Raw genomic sequence first — 18,746 nt, 5'->3', positions numbered from 1 at the left:
TTGGTATGATTAAGGAAAGCAAATACCCAAACAAAACAGTGATATGAGAAAGCTTCATGTGAGATAAAACATTTTCCCTAGGTTTAGAAGGTGGAGTGAAATAAAAGGAATTAGTTTTGTTTTTAAAGGAGCATCAAGGCAGGTAAAAATGAATGACCAAGGCAAGCTTGAGTATAATTTTCAAGAATAATTTTAATGAGAAATATTAATGTTAGCAACAGTTTTTATTCACTGGTTGTTTCTTCTGTGCCTTTTCCCTCATGCCTACCACGAGCACCAGGGGTCATCAGTTTTCAGATAACATAGATATGCTTCTTTCAGTAACTTAAAATCTGTTCAATGACTAAAGCATTCTGGATGCTTACATTTAAACAGTAGTAGTCACTTTTGTTTCATTGGAATGAAACTAAGAATTTGACTTGGATTTTAAAAGTGAAAAAAAAAATATTCTAATGATGTTCCTAATCAAGTAAGTGTGTAATTGGTGTGTGCTTGAAGCTCATCAGCTCAGCAGGGAAGCAAAAACAATATCTGATGTTCCCATCTTTCTTGGGAGCTCCTTACCTGTGTGTTTGACTCAGATCAGTTCTGTTTCACTGAAAAGAATACTATAATTATATGTATATATGTCAAAAGCAATAATTTAAAATCTTCATTTCTAAGAACCCATCTTTCTCCTTTTCATATGTAGTTGCCTATTCTTATTTCATGGTTGTAATAGCACCTCAATTACAAGGTGAATTGGATATGTCAGGAGTTGTGGCACACACCTGTAATTCTAGCAGCTCAGGAGACTGACAGGAGGATGCCTTAAGCTCAGCAATTCAAGACCAGCCTAGGAAAATAGTGATACCCCATCTCCAAAAATAAAAAAGTGAAACTTTGAAAAATTAATATGTCCCTTTATTCCTTACAATATTAATCCTTTTTCCATCATGGCTTGGATGTCTTACATTTTGAATTCTCTATGTTGTAACTTTAGTTCTGCAAAGATCTCTTGACCCTTGGTTGACCATTTAAATTCATACCAAAGAAATGATGGTGGTCAGAATAGGCAGCTTCTGTGTTTTCTGTGTAGTAGCACATATCACTCACCCCCTACACACCAGCCTTCTTGCTGATCTTTGTACACACTAATCCTTTTCTTGCTTCAGAATTTTTGCACTAGTGGTTTTCTTTGACTAGAATGTTCTTCCTCTGCTTGGCTCTCTTCTTCAATTCTTTGAAGTTTCCATTCAAAATTACTTCCTCTTGAGGCCCTCCTTGAACATATTGTCTATCACCACAGAACCATTTCATCTGTTGAACTCTTGTTCAATTTTCTTTCCCTCACTTGGCAGAGATTTAGTCCATAATTGGTCCACTCCAGTACTCTGGGCCCAGGGAGAGGCAGAACATTATGGCAGAAAGACAGGGTGGAGGATAGCTGCTCTGCTCATGGCAGCCAGAGGGGAAAAGAGTGATTGGTGGGTGGGGGGAGTGAACAGAGCAGAGGGGAGAGTAATTAGGGTTTTTCTATTGGATATGTTTATTCAATGCAGTTTCTTTACTAGGGGATAAAATATAAAATCCATGGGGCATAAACATTATTCATTGCCATGTTACCAAGTGTCTGGAACACTGGTGTAATAAGCACTTAGTTAATATTTGTTTGCTAAATAAGTTACATATGCACGTACTTCTTCCAATATACATGAACACTGAATTGGCTGAATTCCCGGCTCTGCATGGGTGTTGATAGTAGGTAAGCTTTTCTTTCTTGCCCTGGTTAGGGAGGGGCTACACTAGCTAGGGACCTAATTTGATGTGAAAGTAAGGAGACATTGTTAGATCTCCCCTGTCCATTTCTTCCCTCCGGCTTCCTTTGTGGTAGTCCAGTAGTCCAGAATTACCTCAAAACCTTATTCTCTCAGGGCTAGGGATATAGCTCAGTTGGTAGAGTGTCTGCCTTGCATGCACAAGGCCCTGGGTTCTAATCCCCAGCAGCGTGCGCGCGCACACACACACACACACACACACACACACACACACATTCACAAATGAAATCTTATTCTCTCTAAATCTGCTGTTTGTCAGCAAATCCCCCTGAAAGTTATGTTTTGAAAGCATGATGCCCAATGCAGCAAGGTTCAGAGGTGAAATGGAGGGATTATGAGAACTGTAATGTAAATTCATCCATTGATGAATTAGTAATTGACTGTATCACTGGGTGGTAGCTGTAGGCAGGAGGGTAGCTGGAGTAAGTAGGTCATTAAGGGAATGTCCTTGTCCCTGACTTCTCTCTCTCTCTTTCTCTCTTTCTCTGTCTTTCCCTCCCTTTCTCTCCCCCTCTCAGCTCTCCACTCTCCCCGACTCTAATCTACTTGCCCCCCTCTGGCTGCTATGCGTTGAGCAGCTCTCCTCCACCATTTCTTTCTGCCTTAATGTTCTGCCTCTTCCAGAGTCCTGGAATGGACTAGTCGTGGACTAAACCTAAACCTCTTACGTGGTGAGACTAATCTGAACTTTTCCTCCTCAAAGTTCTTCTTGTCAGGTATTTCAGTCACAGTGACAAAAAGCTGACTAACACATAAACATTTGGGTAACTGACCTAAATATGTGATCTAAAACCCTTTTTTTTTTTTAAATTCATACCAGCCAGCTTATGTGAATGCTGTTCTGGGCCTCCACATGCAGCCTTCTCCTGACTATCCTTTGAGAAATAATAGTGAAATAAGAAGAATAATCATGAATAATTGCTGTTTCAATATATATTTTTTGGAATTTCAAAGGGCTTTGCAGTAGAAAGGGAAAGTATGTCTATTCTACCATCTTTTCTTGAAATATTAATATTTAAGTCAAGAGACTTTTGAACTTACTTTTTCTTAACCCATTTTCTTCTATCAACACACCAGAACTACTTCAGAACACTAAATTAACTGTATGATTTATGTGGCTTTAACTCCTGTATTAACTTTCCAAATTTTTCCTATACTGGGTTAATGAGACACAGAATACAAGAAGAATTCAAGTTAACCTCTTAAAAACAAAGTGTCTTCTATTTAAAAAAAAAGGAAAAAAATAATGAAAGCAAACATTACCCAAAACCTTTAATCATTCCCAGAATCCCATCTCTCTCTAATAATCCAAAAACCCAACACACATATTTCTGAGATGTAAAAACCTCCCACAGGTCTTTATCCACACTATTTTCAAAACTCAGGAAATTTCACTACAGTCATAGATATAACAAAAATTTATCAATTTAACAAGGGAAGGGGATAAAATACATTTTGTTTCTTCTACCCAAGGTTGAAATGTGTTGCTTTTCTCCCTTAACGATCACCCAGTAAATTTAACGCTTCAACATTTAGTTCAGTGGACCAAATTATTAAGGTTATCTTTAAAAAAAAAAAAAAAAAACTTCTATTTTTGTTAAAAAAAATTCTCTCTCTCTCTCTCTATAGTAATGTCGTAGTCATTGAGAAAGTCAGGTTAAGTGTGAGGGTGGTAAGTAGGTGCCAAGAAGCACTTTCTAAATGCCAGAGATTTCCATGGATGTGGAATATTCACCCACAAGTGCCTTCTTTCAGAAAAAGGACAGCAGAGAACAATTAGGTTTCAAGTCCACCCCCACACTGACCTCTTCTATGGTGGAGCCACAAATGACCAACCCTTATGTGTGGGTGATGAGTAATGGGACATTCACCTAATTTTTGGCTTTTGCTCAAATGTAGGTGGTGTTTGGTTAATATGTTCTGATAGGCTCCCTTTTAAAACTTTCTCTTCTGCCCAGATTTTTTATCTTGGGAACATATAAAGCCAAGAAAACATGAACATTGAAGAGGCCTGGAGCCAACTTCTGAGAAGTCAGTCACAGAATTCTTACAGTAATGGGAAGCAAAGTGTTGATTCTTTTAGTTCAATACTGTTTTTGATAATTAAAAAGAAAAAATAGGAAATACCACAGAGGATTAAAAATTATTTTTAAGTGGATATCTTTGTCTTTATTATATCACCTGAACTTAAGAAACTTCAACCCCAAACTAAAGTTGATCATAAATGAGACCACATAAATTAAAACTAAACATTGGGCAATGTAATATGGTTTATCAAACGAGGAAGATATCCAGTAAACAGGATTCTTACCTCCTATAAGAAGATATCTTAACCTTGGAACAAAATGACTAAATCACTCAAACATCCCGAATTTTGACTTGGCATTTCACAGACCTGGGTTTGATTCCAAGTTGACTACTTATTGAGTTGTGCCATCTCTCAACCTTAATTTGCTCACCTTAAAAAATAGGAATAAGAAGACTTAATCTTCCCTAGTGTAATTGTAGCTTAGTTCATTGAGTCCATTTTCTTCCTATAACAGAATAGCTGCTGTTGGGTCATTTAGAAAGGAAAGCAGATTACTTGGCTCACAGTGTATTTGAAAGTCCAGGAGCATGGTGGCAACTTCTGGTGAGAGCCTCATGCCACTTCATTTCCGGGAAAAGAGACAAATGAGAGGGGCAGCCTCATTGGGTCCCACTCTCTCAATAACTAACCCATTCTGTGGAAAAGACATTCATCTCTCTTAGTGACTCAACCACTTTTTAAAGGCCCACCTCCCAATACCACCCATTGGCTATCAAATTTTAACACATTTTGGAGGGGACAAAGTGTTCAAACCACAACAAAGGAAACAAGATAATCTATGTAGATCTTATTAAAAAATGTCTATTTTACAAGGGCAAAGGTCACAAAAAATTTTTAAGACACCTAGTTTTGAATATTGACTCTTCCTTTATTAACTCTGACTTTTCCCAGTTTCTTTATCCTGATCTTTATTTATTTATTTATTTTAAAATGTCCTTCTTCTTTCCTCCCTCCCTCTTTGTTTCTTTCTTTCTTTTGTTTCCTTTCTTCCTCCCTCCCTCCCACCCTTTCTTTCTTTCTTTCTTTCTTGTTTTTTAAATGCAAGACTGAGAATTGGACCCAGGGCCTGGTGCATTCTAGGCAAACACTCTACTACCAAGATACAACCCCAGGCCTTTTTAAAATTTATTTTGAGACAGGGTTTTACTCAGTTACCCATGCATGGCTTCCATTGTGCCAGGATCCTGATTTTTTTTTAAGACTCAAGTTCTTAAATGAAGATTTAGTTACTGAAGCAAATTAATTTGTTTAAGCAACTTTTATTATCTTGTACTCTGCCAAGTTCTCCTTTATGCTCTTGGAATAAAACAAGAGACCCAATAGGTGATAATTGCTGTTCACATTAAGCTAGGATTCTAGTATGTAGTCTGGTCAAATCTTTAAATGTAGCTGTAATTTATTTAACATGCAGAAAAATCAAAGATTCAAATTTTATATGAAGATTGAATTATAAATTTCCTATTTTACTCTCCAAAAGAGCATTACTAAACAGGTAAAGAATAAGGATCTCATTTTGTTCCAAGGCTTGTATTTAGCTAAGAAACAGATTTTCATATTTTATGGAAGAATGTTTTAAGAGGCAATGGGAAAGATGAAATAAATCTGTAATTTAAAAATACATAGAAGAAATTTTACTCATAGGCACTAATTTGGTAGTTTTAGTGTGTCCTTGCTTCCAAAAGAGATTACTTCTGGAAACTATGACTCCAAACCCCAAAAGGATTAATTATTTTTATTTATTTTAGTGTTCAGCAGCAGATTGAGGAAGTTTGTTTAAGTTGGTGTTTGCTCAATTTCCTTCTTTCTCCAGGTCTGGTTGCAGTGTTTGAGATGGCAATAGAGGGGAAAAAATAAAAGATAAAAGTTAATTTATCATATTCTAACTATTTTTTTGGTTCAGTGATACAATGATAAAATGTTTGTAGTTTTTATCTTCTTAAAATAATTCAATATACCTTGACAATCAGTATAATTGTACATGCATGCATACTAATTAATAACCAAATATAAATTCCAAGGACTACAGTTGATTGAATTTTGTTTTTCATATTTATAATCACAGTTTTGGAAATAGCTTGTCTGCCAAGTTTCTTTTATTACTCACCTCGTAGTGAAAGTACCATATGTGTATTTTTTTTATATATATTTTAGAAGAAACCCAATCTTTTTTAATTGGTTGCTGTGTTGTAGGTTGATGAATGCACTATTTATGAGCAAAACCACAGTATAAACAAGCCCAAAGGAAAGTATGGAAAATTCTATGGGACACTAGCCAAGGTGTGTTTATCAGGAAGAGGGGAATGGAGTGAGGTTAAGGACACATATTTTGCCTTAAGTTTACATATGGTTATAATGAGGTGTAAGAAAGTGAAGGAAAAGAATCTTAAAACTTACGGGAATTATTATACCGCCTTTTCTATTTCCCTAGATCAATCAACAGTTTGGAAATAACGTATACTACTTGTGGGAGGGTGGATGAGTTTTGTGGGATAGGAAGAAATTTATTTTCTTCCTAAATAATTTTGGTTTCCTAAATCAGTCACCCCTTTCCTACTCCCACTCTTCAGGGCTGTTGTGATAGATACAATCAGTAGTATATATGTATTAATTCTTTTTTTTCCTTTTTTTTATTGGTTGTTCAAAACATTACAAAGCTCTTGACATATCATATTTCATACATTAGATTCAAGTCGGTTATGAACTCCCATTTTTACCCCAAATACAGATTGCAGAATCACATTAGTTATACATCCACATTTTTACATAATGCCATATTAGTGACTGTTGTATTCTGCTACCTTTCCTATCCTCTACTATCCTCACTCCCCTCCCCTCCCATCTTCTCTCTCTACCCCATCTACTATAATTCATTTCTCTCCTTGTTTATTTTCCCATTCCCCTCACAACCTCTTATATGTAATTTTGTATAACAATGAGGGTGTCCCTACATTTCCTTGCAATTTCCCTTTTCTCTCCCTTTCCCTCCCACCTCATGTCTCTGTTTAATGTTAATCTTTTCTTCCTGCTCTTCCTCCCTGCTCAATTCTTAGTTGCTCTCATTATATCAAAGAAGACATTTGGCATTTGTTTTTTAGGGAATGGCTAGCTTCACTAAGCATAATGTGCTCTAGTGCCATCCATTTCCCTGCAAATTCCATGATTTTGTCATTTTTTAGTGCTGCGTAATACTCCATGGTGTATAAATGCCACATTTTTTTATCCATTCATCTATTGAAGGGCATCTGGGTTGGTTCCACAGTCTAGCAATTGTGAATTGTGCTGCTATGAACATCGATGTCATAGTATCCCTGTAGTATGCTCTTTTAAGGTCTTCAGGGAATAGTCCTAGAAGGGCAATAGCTGGGTCAAATGGTGATTCCATTCCCAGCTTTCCCAGGAATCTCCATACTGCTTTCCAAATTGGCCGCACCAGTTTGCAGTCCCACCAGCAATGTACAAGAGTACCCTTTTCCCCACATCCTCGCCACCAATTGTTGTTGTTTGACTTCATAATGACTGCCAATCTTACTGGAATGAGGTGGTATCTTAGAGTGGTTTGATTTGCATTTCTCTGACTGCTAGAGATGGTGAGCATTTTTTCATGTACTTGTTGATTGATTGTATGTCCACCTCTGAGAAGTGTCTGTTCAGGTCCTTGGCCCATTTGTTGATTGGGTTATTTGTTATCTTATTGTCTATTTTTTTGAGTTCTTTGTATACTCTGGATATTAGGGCTCTATCTGAAGTGTGAGGAGTAAAAATTTGCTCCCATGATGTAGGCTCCCTATTTACCTCTCTTATTGTTTCTCTTGCTGAGAAAAAACTTTTCAGTTTAAGTAAGTCCCATTTGTTGTTTCTTGTTGTTAACTCTTGGGCTATGGGAGTCCTATTAAGGAATTTGGAGACCGACCCCACAATATGTAGATCGGAGCCAACTTTTTCTTCTATCAGGCGCAGAGTCTCTGATTTGATATCTAACTCCTTGATCCACTTTGAGTTAACTTTTGTGCATGGAGAGAGGAGGGGATTCAGTTTCATTTTGTTGCATATGAATTTCCAGTTTTCCCAACACCATTTGTTGAAGATGCTATCCTTCCTCCATTGCATGCTTTTAGCTCCTTTATCAAATATACGATAGTTGTAGCTTTGTGGATTAGTCTCTGTGTCCTCTATTCTGTACCATTGGTCCACCTGCCTGTTTTGGTACCAGTTCCATGCTGTTTTTGTTACTATTGCTCTGTAATATAGTTTGAAATCTCGTATTGCTATACCTCCTGATTCACACTTCCTGCTTAGAATTGCTTTTGCTATTCTGGGTCTTTTATTTTTCCATATGAATTTCATGATTACTTTATCTATTTCTACAAGAAATGCCATTGGGATTTTGATTGGCATTGCATTAAACCTATAGAGAACTTTTGGTAATATCGCTATTTTGATGATGTTATTTCTGCCTATCCATGAGCAGGGTATGTTTTTCCATCTTCTAAGGTCTTCTTCTATGTCTTTCTTTAGGGTTCTGTAATTTTCATTGTATAAATCTTTCACCTCTTTTGTTAGGTTGATTCCCAAGTATTTTATTTTTTGGGGGGATATTGTGAATGGAGTAGTTGTCCTCATTTCCGTTTCAGAGGATTTGTCGCTGATATACAGGAATGCCTTTGATTTATGCGTGTTGATCTTATATCCTGCCACTTTGCTGAATTCATTTATTAGCTCTAATAGCTTCTTTGTAGACCCTTTTGGGTCTGCTAGGTATAGAATCATATCATCTGCAAATAGTGATAATTTAAGTTCTTCTTTTCCTATTTTTATGCCTTTAATTTCTTTTGACTGTCTAATTGCTCTGGCCAGTGTTTCGAGGACTATGTTGAACAGAAGTGGTGATAGAGGGCATCCCTGTCTTGTTCCAGATTTTAGAGGGAATGCCTTCAATTTTTCTCCATTCAGAATGATGCTAGCCTGAGGCTTAGCATAGATAGCTTTTACAATGTCGAGAAAAGTTCCTGTTATCCCTAGTTTTTATAATGTTTTGATCATAAAGGGATGCTGTACTTTGTCGAGTGCTTTTTCTGCATCTATGGAGATGATCATATGGTTCTTATCTTTAAGTCTATTGATGTGGTGAATAACATTTATTGATTTCCGTATATTGAACCATCCTTGCATCCCAGGGATGAATCCTACTTGATCATGGTGCACAATTTTTTTGATGTGCCTTTGTATCTGATTCGCCAGAATTTTATTGAGGATTTTTGCATCTAGGTTCATCAGAGATATTGGTCTGTAGTTTTCTTTCTTTGAGGTGTCTTTGTCTGGTTTCGGAATCAGGGTGATGTTGGCCTCATAGAATGAATTTGGAAGAGCTCCCTCTTTTTCTATTTCCTGAAATAACTTGAAAAGTATTGGTATTAATTCTTCTTTAAATGTTTTGTAAAACTCCGCTATATACCCATCTGTTCCTGGGCTTTTCTTTGTTGGTAGTCTTTTGATTGCTTCTTCTATTTCATCCATTGAAATTGGTCTGTTTAAATTGTGTGTATCCTCTTGACTCAGTCTGGGCAAATCATATGACTTTAGAAATTTATCAATGTCTTCACTATCTTCTATTTTATTGAAATATAGGTTTTCAAAATAATTTCTAATTGTCTTCTGTATTTCTGTAGCATCTGTTGTGATATTCCCTTTTTCATCTCATATGTTAATATTTTGAGTTCTCTCTCTTCTTCTCTTCTTTAGCATGGCTAAGGTTCTGTTGATCTTATTTATTTTTTCAAAGAACCAACTTTTAGTTTTGTTAATTTTTTAATAATTTCTTTTGTTTCAATTCCGTTGATTTCTGCTCTGATTTTAATTATTTCTTGCCTTCTGCTACTTTTGCTGTTGTTTTGTTCTTCCTTTTCTAGGGCTTTGAGATAAAGTGTGAGCTCATTTATTTGTTGGCTTTTCCTTTTTTTGAAGAATGACCTACAGGCGATGAATTTCCCTCTTAAAACTGCTTTCATTGTGTCCCATAGATTCCTATATGTTGTGTCTGTATTTTCATTTATCTCTAAGAAATATTTGATTTCCTCCTTTATGTCTTCTGAAACCCATTGATCATTCAGTAACATATTGTTCATTTTCCATGTGATGTAGGATTTTTCCTTCCTTCTTTTATCATTGATTTCCAGTTTCATTCCATTATGATCAGATAAAATGCATGGTATTATCTCCACCCCTTCATATTTAATGAGCATTGCCCTATGGCAAAATATATGGTCTATTGTTGAGAAGGATCCATGTGCTGCTGAGAAAAAAGTATATCCACTTGATGATGGTTGATATATTCTATATATGTCAGTTAAGTCTAGGTTATTGATTGTGATATTGAGTTCTAAAGTTTCTTTATTCAACTTTTGTTTGGAGGATCTGTCCAATGGTGAGAGAGGTGTGTTGATGTCACCCATAATTATTGTGTTGTGGTCTATTTGATTCTTGAACTTGAGGAGAATTTGTTTTATGAACGTCGCAGCACCATTATTTGGTGCATAAATATTGATAATTGTTATGTCTTGTTGGTGAATGGTTCCTTTTAACAGTATATAATGTCCTTCCTTATCGCTTTTGATCAACTTAGTCTTGAAGTCAATTTTATTCGATATGAGGATGACCACCCCTGCTTGCTTACGAGGACCGTGTGCGTGGTATATTTTTTCCCAACCTTTCACCTTCAGCCTGTGTATGTATTTTCAATCAGATGTGTCTCCTGGAGGCAACATATTGTTGGATTTGTTTTTTTAATCCATGTTACCAGCCTATGTCGCTTTATTGGAGAGTTTAAGCCATTAACGTTTAGAGTTACTATTGATATATGGTTTGTACTGCCAGCCATGTTTGATTATTTATCTTTTTTTTAATTTAGTTTGTTTCTCCATGATTAGCTTTCCCCCCCCCCTCTGTCATTACTGAGGCACTTCCCACTGATGGTTTTGGTTATTGTTTTTCATTTCTTCCTCGTGTAGTGTTTTGCTCAAGACGCTTTGCAATGCTGGTTTTCTGGCTGCAAATTCTTTTAGCTTTTGTTTATCATGAAAGATTTTTATTTCGTTGTCGTACCTGAAGCTTAATTTTGCTGGATACAGAATTCTTGCTTGGCATCCATTGTCTTTCAGTGTTTGAAATGCGTTGTTCCAGGATCTTCTCGCTTTCAGCGTCTGGGATGAAAAATCCGTTGTTAACCTTATTGGTTTACCCCTGAATGTAATCTCCCTCCTTTCTCTTGTAGGTTTTAATATTTTCTCTTGGTTCTGTACATTGGATATCTTCATAACAATGTGTCTTGGTGTTTGTCTACTGTGATTTTGTGTGCTCGGTGTCCTGTATGCATCTACAATTTGTATATCAGTTTCCTTTTTTATTTCTGGAAAGTTTTCTGTAATTATTTCATTCAGCAGGTTACTCATTCCCTTGGTTTGAATCTCTGTACCTTCCTCTATCCCGATGACTCGTAAGTTTGGTTTTTTTATGTTATCCCATATCTCTTGGATGTTTCTCTCGTGATTTTTTACCAGCCTTTCTGGGTTGGCTAGACTCTTTTCAAGATGATATATTTTGTCTTCATTATCTGACATTCTGGCTTCTACTTGCTCCACTCTGTTAGTGATACTCTCATTTGAGTTTTTAATTTGGTTTATCATTTCCTTCATTTCTAGAATTATTGTTTGTTTTTTTTATAATCTCTATCTCCTGATAAAGATGCTTAACTTCTTCTTTTATCTATTTATGTAATTCATTTTCAATGTGTTCTTTCACTGTTTGGATTTGCTGTCTCGTATCCTCTTTAAGGTTCCATTCCATCTGTCTAAGGTATTCCTTGAGTTCTTTATATGACCATTTTTCTCATGACTTCAGGTCCTCCTGAATATTTAGGCTGTCCTTCATTGTTTGTACTCCTTTTCTTCCTTTCTTTTTTATGCTGCTCATGTTACTTCTTGTTCTGTTTGACTGCTGTGTTACTGTTTACTCTTATAAATTTATTTGATGCTTGGGAGGAAAGATATTAGAAGGGAAGGGAAGAAGTCACTGCCACCGCTGGTTTCAATGAAGTTATCTCCTCTGCCTGTGAAGTGAGTTCTCTGCCATGGTGGTATCCCATGTAAATGGTGACTGTTCGTTCCCTTTGCCGGGTAACCAATGCAAAGGGTGGGTCCTGACTGTCTCTCCCAAGCCCCTTTTTAATCCTGTGGCCACTGCGTATGAAGGCTCTGTTGGCTTTTACCTCTGTAAGTTTAGAAGAGCCGACCAGTTATCTCAGTGGGATCGTTAGTGCTGAGTCACAAGAAGCAAGCGAACCGGAGCTTGAATGCAGCCGATCCAGGCTCAATGTGTGTTCTTAGAGGTCCAAACTGTTGGCCCCAGATCCACGTCAGCTCAGCATTGCCTAGTGATCCTGAGCAAACAGCATTTAGACAGTTTATGACTCCCTATGCCCTCGCAGCTGGAGAGGTCAGAGACTTGATCTCTCTGCGCCAGCCGCCATGTTGGATCAACCGACCTATATGTATTAATTCTGACAGCAGAGTTATTTCCTGCTTTTTTAAGGTACAAACTGTGACTCTCAATTTAGCCTCATGTTATATATTTTTGAATAAAGAATTTCTTTTACAAACATTGATTTCGATCTTTCGATTGATTTTTCAATATTCCAGTTAAATAATTTCCAAGTTTGCTCTTCACTTTAATTTCTATATTTTAAAACTTTCTATGTTTGGATGACTTCCCCAGCCTTCCAGCACCTGAAGAACCTCCCATGTTAAAAGGTAATCCACACACACATGTAAATAAATGCATTATATTTGCCTTTTCCTTCATAGTCATATCTTTTGAAATGGTAGTTTAACTGTTTTCACATCCTCACTTCCTACTCATTCCTTGTCCTTGAAAACTCAGCTTCTATTCTTATCATATGACTAAAAATTGCTTTCATTAATACAAGCAATGACAGTTTCTGCAAAACTGGTATTTTTCTGTTTTTATTCACCATGTTGGACTCTTCAACAATTGAGCCATATCGATTCTCCATGAGTTCATTTTACATCAGCAGGCTTGTCTCGCTTATTTCTTCCTTATGGGTTGCTGTCCCTGTTTCCTTTAAAGGCTCTTCTAGTGTGCATTAGGCATCACAGTTATGTCTTAGGCTTTCTTTCACTCTATGTACTTTAGAGAAGATTAAATCAGTGTACGTAGCTTCTATCAGCTTGTGATGTACTGCCTCCCACATCAATGCTTTTACCCAAAGCAGCAAATTGGTCCAAATGCCCTCTGGACTTTTCCACTTGGATATCTTATAGGCACCTCAAGCTTAAAATGTTCCAAGCTGAACTTTTCACCTTTTCCTCATTCTTCCAACCATCAAATGACTCTTTCTTCTATGTTCTTTACCTCTGAAAATAACATTAGCATCTATTCAATATTCAAAGCCAGAAGTAAATATGTAATGTTTGTTTTTGTTTATCCCCAAATCCAATTATTAACAAGTTTTACCGTATTCTTTCTTCATTTTTGTCAGTACTACCTTAGTGTCAATCACCATTGCCACTCACCTGGATACTGTAACTGTTTCCTAATTAGTCTCATTAACTCCTGTCTGGTTTCCTTCAGCATATATTTATATCATAGTTGTACTTAACTTTTAAAACAAAAATCGGATCACATTATTTTAAATAATTATGTCCTATTTCTATTGTACTTAGAACAGAAGCCAAATATATGAGCGTGATTTGCAAGGTCCCTCATTATTCAGTCACTGATTGATTACGTTACCAAGCCTCACATCTAACCTCATATCCTTCTGTACACGCAACAGTCACTCTCACACACACATAGACACACACATTTGCTGTAAGTACTAGCCATGTTAAACTGCGTATAGGTTCCTAAAGCATTAGGTTGATTCCTTCCTTCCAGTTGGCTATCATCATTTTACTTGACTGTCAGCTACTAACATTTAGTTTTCAGTTAAGGTGACTCTACTTTCCAGAAGTATCCCCTAATTGCTTCTCTCTGGGCTCAGAGTTTTTGTTTTATTCCTTCCTGGATATCTTCCCTTATGTCACCTAACAGACTAAATCTTAATTGCCCATCTCCTCCTTGTAGACAGTAAGCCATGCAGTTATGGCTGTCTTGCTCACTACCCCATCCAAGAACCAAGCATAAATACTGTAACTCAATATGTTCTCAATAAATATTGATTAAGCATATAAGAATACAAAATTCATCAATTGGACTTTTGTTATTAATGTATACAATTGAACTTTTAAATACAGCACTTATTATTTTATTTCAAAAGCATGCTTTGTGGAAAATTCAATAAATCCAAATATAATGCTTAAAGTTGTATGCACTCACAATTATACCATGTAGCAATAATAGCATTTCCTGAAAATCAAACATTTATTTTTACACAGTTCAAAAAAATATACACTATTTTCTAATTTGCTTTTTAATATCTATATTATAGTATACATAAATGTGACTTGCTTTGGTTTTAAGTCAACAATATTGATGTTTACTATTCTCTGATCTAATCTTAATAAATAATTCAGTGAAAAACACACTATTTTAAAATGTCCTATATATTAAAAATGTGCTTTAGATATTATAAAAATACAGAAGCTGGATCTTCTAAAATTAGTCTCTCCAAAAAATAGATTATTAAATGTTGAGAAATTCCTACTTGACAGTGTTGGGGTGCATTTTTGTTTGTTTAAAATACATTGGTCAGGTTGGTAACACTGGTTTGGTAAAGTTAAAGTGACTTCTGTGGTAGCATATAAGTACATGTGTCCAAGAGACAATGTAAAATTCACTCTAGCCTCACTGATTTTTGTCCTATAAATGGCTGACCTAGAACAGTAAATATGTTAAAATCCTCATTTGAGGCAGGTAAAGCAGGTGTTTCAAAATCAATGTCTCAAATGCAGTGGATACAAAGACCCTTGGGTCATTTGTTAATACCCTTCATCCCCCTGCAGAGATTCTGGATTATTAGACTTATGGTAGGGCTCAATAATATTCTTATTATCCAGTTTCTAGAGTTATTCTGGTATGGGGATTGTGGTATATGGTGATTTGGGATCTGCCTCACTTACAGACAAATCACCTAGGGATTTTAAAATGCTTTTATTAGAGAATTATAGTTATACATGACAATTACTTTTTAAACCCACACTGTTTTTTTTACACTGAGGTCATCCTATAATGACATAATTATTTCCATAATAGAACTACTGTCAGAATTGGAGGCTCATGTAATATAGAATGGATTTTGACATAGAAAGAAATGCATTTAGTGTCTGTATCTCTTATTTTACTTTACATGGTATTTTACCACTTATAAGGAATTTCAATTCAAATATATCATTTAGATAAGTGTAAATATCATGTCCATAAAATAATTTATGTAAAATATCTCTGGTTTTCCTATATTAAATATATTAATTAGCTTAAATTCTAATTTGCAGTCCATTATGAATTTTAATTATAGACTATTATTAGTTTTCAACAATAGGGAGAAGAGAAAATCCACATTTTAAAACATAAACCTCATTTCTCATTTCATCATTCACAGAACTTTATTGAATTCTCTCCCCTTCTTCTACCCTCCTTTATTTATCATTAATTAACTGAACTTTTGGTGAACACTTTCTTACTGCCTAGAGTAATGTAGAAATGAAAACATGATCTCTTTGCTTTGCCTTTCTTTCCTCTCAGTATTTTCATGATGATCAAATGAAACAACTCTGTAAAATAAAGTTCCACATCAATATAAACATTTTATTTGCTGTGGTTTCATTGATTAAGTATAAAAAAAGTTTTCTTAAAAGTTGGTTTTAGGAACTTCCTAAAGAAGCTCACATAACTAAAAAAAAAAAAATGTGCTGCAGATAATTATTTTCTAAACTTTTTACATTTTCCTAAGAACCTTCTTTGTTACTGATTTATGTATTATTTGTCTTTGTTAATGCTCGTCTTAAAACTAAATTTTTTCTCAAGTCCAAACTAGAATTCATTATCTTGGCAATATATCTAGCTTTCCTCTGAGAATATGTCATTGCTAATAACTGCTCTATTCTCATTAAAATTTCTTACTAATTCCATTCAATAATACACAGATTATTTTCCTATAATATCCATTCCTTGTAGTTCTCTTATTTCAAAATCAATACAATTGAAGGTGGTGAATAAATATAAATCCCAAAGATATCTCATTGTGAATGACAGTACATATGTGTGTGTGTTATTTGATACGTCTTTTTGTGATAACTCTTCTGTAAGAAAATTTCATTTCCCATATATAAATGTAATCAAGCATTTCTGTATACATATCACACTAGACATTTTGTTAACTGAAATTGCTCTGACTGTATGCCTTTGCTGATGAAACATCTCCAGATAGTTCTGTTAGCACATGTGAGCATATCTGAATCATGTTATCGTAACACTGACCTTAGCTGTTTAGAATGTGTGGCCACCTGACACAACAGAATGTAAAATGCATACTAATACACAAAGCTATAAATCAAGACTGTGCTTAAACAACAATGTGGCAATCACCTGACCAACCCTGGGGATTAAAAATGGAGACCCAGCATCAGATGGGGAAGACTCATCATATTCATCCTGAAAATAGAACAGAAACATAGATATTTAAAAAAAAAAAAAAGTCAAAACGGAAGACTGAAAAACAATTCAGTTACCAACATGGCAGAACACCACAGAGGTATAAATCAACTCCTGGTCTTGAAGGTATTTCAAGATGCCATATTAAAATTGTAATAAATCATAAGCCGAATCCTTTCCCATTTTCCTTTTTGTAGGCCTGGCTACAGTATATAAACGATTCTATTGTTACTTTTCTCAAGAGGCCTGATTGTTGAGATTTTCTTGGGTTCTGTGACCTCTAATCATGGTTAGGATATTTAAATTTCATATTTCAGCATATACTCTTATAATTTCTATTATTTAAGTTACCAGAAGTGCTTCAATGTTCCTTGGAATTCTAGAAGCTTATCTAACCCAAATTCCTATTCTACTGTGGTCAAGAAGAAGTATGACCCATTCTTCTCTTAGTAGGAAACTATTTCTTTTGCTTATGAGATTCATAAAGAAAAGAATCTCAAAGTAAAAAATGTCTCATAAAATAAAGGATCTGCCATTGTGTGGATTTCTTTTATTCCAATTGAGTGGAGGTGTTCCATTACCATTACTCTTGGCTCTGACAGTTTGATTTTGAAGGATAGAAAATGGTTCTGTAAGTCTGGCCAGGCTTGGTTGTCACACCTATTTTATGAAGGACATTTAAGATGATAGATTGTATCACACATATATATGCAAACATGCATGTGCTCTTTCATCATTTATATTTGTGGCCAAAACCTAAATAGCCATTTGTTTTCCCTCAGACCAATCTGACTTGATTGGCTAAAGACAAAAATAAATCATCAAATTTATTTTTCTGCAATTGGTTTTTGTAGCAAATACTATAGAACTTCTAGACTCTCAAGACTTATTTGCAGGTTTACACCTTAACATAGTGTCCCAGTAAGGATTCTGTATGAAATTCCTCCTTTGTTTCATTTCACAGGGAACTCAGCCTCAACAGAGAAAATTCAGGCTCTGCAGCTTACAAAAATATCAACTGAAGGAGTTTTCTTCTTTAAATTTTAGAAAGAATCGTCCGTTGGGAAGAGCCAAGAATTAGAGGGAAAACAACGATAATAATCTCATCGATAAATTTGTAAAAATTCACCATTTGCAATACAATCTGTGTAAGATGGAAGGGACACTCTACTCAGAATATCCAAGATAGAAATTTACTTAGGACTTTCCCAGATAGAGTTGTCTGGTATTGCATACAATTGAGAAGTGCCAAATCTGGATAGAAGTTTAAGGTTTAGGCATTTTAAAAGTCATGACTGTATATAATTTTCATGTAAAATAGGAGGTGCATATTTTGTATTTTTCACATTAAAGTAGAAATGAACAGAACAATGTCCATGATGGATTGCTAAATGAGAACAAGTTGCATGTATATGTACAATACGACTTTTATGAGTAGAAATGGCACTCAAATCCTCTAGATGCAGCTTTTTTTAAACATATTTGGTGAAACTAAGAAAGAATATATAACAGGTATTAGCATTAAACATCATATGATGAGACAAGTACAGGGAAAATTAATGGAAGTATGACTATAATAAATTTATAAAAACCATTATTCTTTTGTACCATTCTAGTGTTTTTTGGTTTTGTTTTTGTTTTTCTGGTGTAGCTTCAGAGGTATGAGGTTTCAAATTTTGGAACAGGCATTTAAGATTTAAAGGATTTAAAACAATATTTTTAACATAAAACAAAAACTAGACAACACGAAAGTATTCTAAATTTAAATATGTGTGTGTCGGGGGGTGTATTAATGTGATGCCAGCTACTGTTTGTAATCGCTGAAAGGATGACTCCACATCTGCAGTGTAATGTACTCTAAAAAATATAATTTCAAAAAAACTGTGTTAAGCATAAATAAAATTGAATTGTAATTGATGACATAATTTTTTGAATATTTTATCTCAGAAATGCTTATCTTACCTATGACTAAAATTTTTTTTAAATAAAAAAATGTTTCAAAGAAGTAGCACACAGCATGTCATATTTAAAAGTACTCAAAATCTCCACACAACTCTCTAGAGAAAATTTAACTCATTAAAATGGAATCTGGGTCTCATTTATCCTTCCTGCTTTCCTAGTTGACTTTCTCTCCTCCACCTCTCTCTTTACCTGCTTTTCTTCAGCTTTGTGAAGGA

The 18,746-nt window shown here is 35.2% G+C and overlaps 1 long non-coding RNA gene across 1 annotated transcript in view; it reads left to right on the top strand.

Annotated features, from left to right (window-relative positions):
• LOC144249067 (uncharacterized) overlaps positions 1-18,442 on the top strand; it is a 244,635-nt gene extending 226,193 nt beyond the window's left edge. The window contains exon 3 of the long non-coding RNA XR_013342136.1: positions 17,534-18,442. This is a non-coding gene — a long non-coding RNA (uncharacterized LOC144249067). The remainder of the gene's footprint in view (positions 1-17,533) is intronic.
• Positions 18,443-18,746: the final 304 nt, after the last annotated feature.

The sequence above is a fragment of the Urocitellus parryii genome, chromosome 11 (genome assembly GCF_045843805.1).
Source record: "Urocitellus parryii isolate mUroPar1 chromosome 11, mUroPar1.hap1, whole genome shotgun sequence".
Taxonomy (NCBI): Eukaryota; Metazoa; Chordata; class Mammalia; order Rodentia; family Sciuridae; genus Urocitellus; species Urocitellus parryii.
The sequence above is the reverse complement of the archived record's forward strand: the minus strand, read 5'-3'. Positions and strand labels throughout refer to the sequence as shown.